Here is a 7,202-nt window from a genome sequence, read left to right as displayed (position 1 = left end):
ATGGTAGAATTTCATGTACAAGATTTCTTAGCAATAGACATCACCTTTTTATTCCTTACACTACCATTATTATTAGTTGCAGCTGTGTCTTTTCCAGGTTCCCAAAGTCAAGCGACTGCTGTATTGCTAAAGCAAGATCCTCCATTGAGTCAAGCACATAACAAAAGAAAAATTCACAGTCCATTAAAGGTTGTTTTTAAAACTTTAATGAAAATTCGAGGAAAGATTAACCACACAAATTTAGAAAAAATATAATTACACAAAAAAGGTTTCTTCTTCTCTATGATAATACAATTTTAAGGTTTCTTATGTTGAGCTTCAGTTGTGTTATATTCTTGTTATATTAGTTTTGCAGTTACAGTTATGGGGTACAGCTTACAGCATACAAATTGTGGTTTGAAACACAGAACAAAGATGAGACTTTGAGACGAGACGAGACGTGACTTTCTCAGAGAGACACTTTCATGTCCCGCGAGATGAGACTTTGTGCCAAGAAACTTAACCACGCCCAGGGCCGGAAATAAAAGACAAAGAGTAGATGACAAAGTAGAACGTCGTAAAGAATTCAAAAACGTTGGCACAATACATATGCAGAGCAGGTTAGAGATAATGGAAGTATGAAAAATGAAAGTCTCAAAAAAATGATAGTAAAGATCGCATTAGCGCAAACGAACAGAAATTATTACTCGGTGAAATAATGGAACAGTGAAAAGAGATCGAATATATTGTTCGGATTTAAACTTTAAGTCGGAGACTTGTGGATCATCTAATTTGTGTTGCCATCAGGGAAAGGTAATGTTTCTTCCCAATGAAGAGGCGTATCCACGAGAGTTAAAAGATTTGTTGTTTGGTGAAAGTGAAATCCACATACGCTGTCATGCTTGGGTCACAGAGTTGCACAGATACACAGGAGATTTTAGAGACAGAAACGTTATTCAAATACTTCAAACAAACATAAGTCTCTTTCAGGAGTGAATCGAGCTCCGTGTGTAGTCAGAGGGGACAGTTACGTCTCTCAATTAAAAGAATAGAAAATCTTCCTCTTCATAGGGGTGCGCCTTGGAAGGGGGACCCCCAACAGGAGGAGAGGATATTTCGGGGAGAAGAGAGATAAGGCAGTGAGACAAAAGGCAAAAGGACAGCTGCTGTACAGGCTTTTAAATGTTCGAAGCGCCACGCGAGATGCAGATCACGCCAGCAAGCCAGCAGCTGATCGAACAAAGAGGAGGTAAATAAAAACCTGTATTTGTTTCCCATTGTACCACCATTTAAGAGAGGGTTTCGGAGGAGCGACCGCGTCTCCTTGGGGTGCATTCAGCCTCCCTCTTCACAACACAAGCGGCAGAAATGCAAAGTGGATGGCGCATAGCACAGACCTGGTTGGCAAGCAAAGCGAGCAGGGGGCAGAGCCCCCTAGTTTATAATATAATCTAAATTTTCATTTTCAGTTCATGCCTACTCCCATATTCTCTATTCAAATCCATCTATAATCTTCCCCAAATATTGGACAAAAGCTTTTTGAATACTTTCATCCGTATTTTGAAGACAATTCTCAGTAAATCCTAAATTTCCCAGCCCCAATTTCCACAAGCCCATCCACCTTTACTTAGCAACTGGAAATCCCCACTCAACCTCTATCTTTGCTTTCCCTTTCATTTACTTTTCTAAATATTTTGACATCCACCACACCTCTCTGGTCACATTTATGTTTATTAGAATACTCTTTGCATCCCATAATCACTCTTATTCTGTACAGATAAAAAAAAAAAACTTTCCACTTCCTCTAAGTCCCTGTCCTCTCAAAATCAACTTATATGACAAATGCACTGTGTTGCCCTGTCTCATGGCTAGTAATCCCTCAATATCAGTCACACACACAGCATAACCTGTACCACAGAAACTCAGATTAGAAGTCAGTTATCAACATTGCAGTTCTGACATTTCATCCAAGGATGTTCACAATATCTGGGTAAAGTGAGGTACTTAGCAGTTAAGCAATCAACACTTGTTGGTTAGCCAGCTGGGCCCTGTAATGGGAACGTCTACAAGATGTTTCAGTTTAGACTGTGTTCAGTGCTAATTTCTAGAAAAGGTTGTCCTGCACCTCAAGGGAGACTGAGAACATGGATCTTATTCAAAGCAGTGGAGATTGCTTTAAGAAGAAGCGGCTGAAAAGTGGTGCAGTCTACTGTGATGATAACTGTAAACTGCAAACGTAGGGGAAACATCCATGCAACAAAATTCATTATAGTTGGAATTAAGCGAAAATGCTCTATTTTTAAGTGAAAGATAATAATAATAATAATAATAATAATTCATTATATTTATATAACCAACAGAAATTGCATTAACTGTAGAGATAATGGCCAAAACAAAGGCCCACATGTCAGGTATGTATGAACAGACAAGATAAGGATCTTGAAGCATTTGACAGAGTTATCTCTTCATTTTAAGGTGATCTGTATAGTGCTGAGAAACTGAACTTTAACAAGGTAACTAAAGGAAGGATAAGATCCAACCAGACACTGTTGGAAATGGTAGAATTCCTTGAATAATAAACATGCTTAATGCTGCATAGAAGGCAATCAAGTATGTCTGGATTAACTGACTAGGGTGGTAGTCCTCATCTTTTAAATCAGAACCAGAAGATTCATATTAGTTACCAAGGGATCACACTTTTCATCATCCCATAGAAAGTCCATTGGCTAGAACACCCTAACCAACAATAAACCACAAATTCTAGAGTAGCAACATGAATTCTGTCATGGTGGAGGAATGATAGTCCATTGATCAGATTTGATGGATGGAAGGCGTGTTCTAACAGTCTGTTCAATGCATATTTTCAAAAAGTGAGATCTTGTGGGTATCATTCAGCCATCTACCTGTGTAGTACACATATACACAAGCAAATGAAAAATGAAATGGAACTACTACTTGTTGTTTTCAAAAACAACTACATTATCCTTTTTAGTTTATCGCTTTCTTGTTGTCTCCCTGTTTTCTTAGAGCTCAATGGACACATACAGACAAAATCATTAGGCCTCCACAGGGGTGCAGTTGCTCCACCACACTGAACATTAAAACAGAGAAATTTAACTCTGAAACTATAATTTTAAAGAAGGAGAAAGATTTTTTTATAAGTGGTAAGATTTTTAAAAAACTGGAAAACTCAATTGTGTAACTTATTTTTCAATTGACTGGTAATTTATTTATGAATTAAACAATTACTTTGTGTGATTAAAGAATTTTAATGTTTTTAAAACTCTAAATCTATATATGTGCACCAATAATCTGTGTATTAGCATATATTATCATATGAATATCCCACAATGCCCTATTCATTATTTGACTATATAAATTATCAATTTTAAAATGGACTATGTGATAAAAGCAAAATAAACATTAAATGATAGATGTATATCATTTTAAAGTGTATGTCATTTGAAAGAGAAAATTTGTATATCGTATGATTTTTATAGTGTCACACACTAAATAATAAATGTATGAGCCCATAGTAAAATTTAATGACCAATTACTTATGATTCCAAAAGGCTTCAAATACAAACACAACTGAAAAAAACACCTTCTGCTCTTTACCAGAATCAAGTTCCAGCTTCCAATGGTGTTAACTTAGGAAAACAAAAATTTAGTGAACCTTATAAAAAACATAAAGCTTTGCTATACACTGCTGGAAAGAAGCAAGTGGCATTTTTTTAACTGCTTTTTGATAGAAGCCATCATGAAGAAGAAGAAGAAGAAGAAGAAGAAAAAGAGAACAGACTCAACTGTGACTCCCCATAAGGTAGTCAGTTATAATGAATAAAATATTACAGAAAGTAAAAAAAGAAAAGAAATATAGGCAAAGTTTGTGCATTATATTTTAGAACTACTGTACTTCACCTGGGAAACTGTGCATGCTTAACCAAACGCTAACAAAAATGAAACAAAAATGAGTTTTTTAATTTTTTTCAACAAAATTGAGTTTTTATTTTTTTTTCAACAAAATTGAGTTTTTTAATTTTTTAGAAGACTTTATTATTAATGTAAAGTTAACCATAAATGTTAAAAAAAGTCTAAATTCAATTACAAACTGGCTATCAGTAGTTGAGAGAGACTTACCAGCATATTTGATTTCTCAACAACTGATGCAAGTGAGAAGGATTTACAACAGCAGGGATGTGAAAACTAACTCCTGGAAGGCTTTTATTCTTGTGGACTTTTGTAGCAGTCATAAGAACAAATCTGTGATTTTTTGTTCTAACATTTACTACTTGTAGACCTTTTAAATACATTTTCTAATTCACTATTAGGTCCATTATTTAAAAATATCAATTGGGTCATTTAATACAGTATTAAACCATATAATACTTTGATTTCTTTTTGGTAATAATAGTTCATTCACCTCTGACAAAAGTACACATACACTGTATATGAATAGCAGATATTCATTAACACTTTCACACTCCAAAAAATTAAAAATTATGTCCAAAGAGTATCCAGGCCAGAATTCTCAAAAAGAAAAATGTGTGCTAAAATGCATTATGAAGTCAATGTTGAAACCTGCCATAAAATTGAGTCGCATTAAGATAGAGGTTAATCTGTAAGCATAAACTGCAAGTGAATGTATAGCAGTTTCAATTTAAAGATGGAAATTCTGATTGCAAAACCTCATCTCACAAATGCGCCTGGGTTAAGATTGATATTGCAGTAATCACGTAATCAAATATCACTCGAGCCAATAACCACCAGCCCACATTGGCCAATCCTGTAAAATTACCTTAGAAATATCATACACTCTGGTAAGGGTTGATGAAAGAAATCCAAGGACTGCCCAGACCAGGATCTTAAAAAGAAAAACGTGTACTAAAATGGGTTAAGAACCCAAAGTTAAAAGAAAATGTACTATAAAAAAATGAGTCGATTTAATAGAGTTTAATCTGTAAACCCAATTTGCAAATGAATGTATAGCAGCTCTCGCAGTTAGGAGACCTGGGTTCGCTTCCCGGGTCCTCCCTGCGTCTGCATGGGTTTCCTCCGGGTGCTCCAGTTTCCTCCCACAGTCCAAAGACATGCAGGTTAGGTGGATTGGCGATTCTAAATTGTCCCTAGTGTGTGCTTGGTGTGTGGGTGTGTTTGTGTGTGTCCTGCGGTGTGTTGGCACCCTGCCCGGGATTGGTTCCTGCCTTGTGCTCTGTGTTGGCTGGGATTGGCTCCAGCAGACCCCTGTGACCCTGTGTTCGGATTCAGCGGGTTGGAAAATGGATGGATGGATGGATGGATGTATAGCAGCTTAATTTTAAATACAGAAATTGCGTCTGAAAATGGCAGCTCATAAATTCTCCTGTCTTTAGACTGATATACTAGTAATTAAGAGATAAAATGCCATTTGAGTCAAAAACCAGTCCTAGTCTGCCAATCTTGCAAAATTACTTCGGTATGAATAAAAACAGCCGTTACCGAATCGCAACACATTTTTGAGTGGCTTTAGATGTACCTGCAGACAGGAAAAAAAGAGGCAAGTCATCTATTCATTTGTCCATCCAAATAACGAAGAGGTAGCTACTAGTCCCTGGGTAACAATGCTCAAAATGTATTCCAGAACTAGAACAAATGCCTCGTGTGTAACAGAAAGGAACCAATACATTAAAATACTTGAACCAAAAAATGTGGTCTCCCCTAGACTTTCTCGTATACTCAGATATGGGGATGAATATTTGAGAAGTAAACCACAAGACAATGATTATATTATTATATTATGTACATTAAAGAACCGTAAAGAACAAATCAAATAAAATGAATAATACATTGAACAATTATTACAAAAGTAAAGTTGAATAAATCGGACTCTAAGGCTGCATTAATAAAAGGTAAAGTACCACTTCCAGTTAACAGAAATAGCCCACAATTGCCCAAAAGTTGGTAGAAATCTACGTTTCGTACCCAATACTTGTATACAAAATGTGGTTGATCTAATTGAAAGTGTACTCAAGTTATGTACTTACACACCCACACACACACAAACACATGATAACAGAATGGTATTTTCGGACTCAGGGAAGTCTTAAACCTCGAGATTCATCAAAATATCGACAACGAGCCTTTGGACGATTACAATACTTTCCTATACTTCGTTTACGAGAGAGTAAAAAAGGGCAAACACGAATAGAACTGAAACCTTCCTTAAAGCCTCGCCATAGCATAGGACACCGCGCCATTTGAGGGCGGGGACATTATTTACATATGACACACCTATCGATTGTTTTTTACGTTGTTATACGTATCGTTTCGCATTTTTACATCTACAGTAACGCTTTTTCTTGCAGGAATGCATTTAAATACATGGTCAGCGTATTCCTAGTTGTGAATTAACCTGTACAAAAGTGCAACTGTACTCCAAAGGGCTGTATCAGAAAGCTTACTTCCATGATCAAACCGGCGCATACCAATATGATATGTATGGTTATTTGGTTTATCCGTTCAAAAACGGGACACGGTGATATTGACGTTAATTTATTTGATGAGTCAAGGATATAAAACATGTTATTTCTTAAAGATCCATTATGCACAATATCAGCGAGAGTGCTGTTAAATGCATATTATACGTACCTGATTTTCCATTTTACTAAATAATTATGTACAGTACTGGCAAAATGAACGTTCACATCCTGCAGCAGGACTTTAATTTTGACACACCACTTTATTGTCACAGGAGGTGATGCCTTCGCACAGCTTATTGCCTCGCGTCTGCACTGCTCTCGGCTCATTGAGGGTCTTGGAGTGCGGCGCACCTAATTACTGTCTTTGCTGTTCGCGCCCAGAGTTATGTGCGCTCGACTAAATTCTCCGTGTTCTCTGAACTCTTGTATAGGGGCACTCATTTGAGAATGTCTAGTGTTTCTGTATTAAAGTGCCAGTTAAATATTTCAGTGGATGTTTTTTTGCTATCTTTAACGAGCAAAGGGACATGAAACGCATATGTGATAGAGAGTAACCACATTTTTCGGTACATACGTATGACATGATATAAGAAGACGAAGCTTTGTAATTCAGTTCTGATATTTGATGTTATCTATCAAATTACTGTTTGAACGGACAGCTTTGAGAAATTTTAAGTACTGCGCCTCCGCAGACTTGTCACGTCTCGGATGGTTGGTGTCAACTAGGAACACTTTGTTTTCGTTACCGGAAAGGGTATATTTGGA

This window comes from Erpetoichthys calabaricus, chromosome 4 (genome assembly GCF_900747795.2).
Source record: "Erpetoichthys calabaricus chromosome 4, fErpCal1.3, whole genome shotgun sequence".
Lineage (NCBI taxonomy): Eukaryota > Metazoa > Chordata > Cladistia > Polypteriformes > Polypteridae > Erpetoichthys > Erpetoichthys calabaricus.
Note: the sequence above shows the minus strand (reverse complement) of the source record.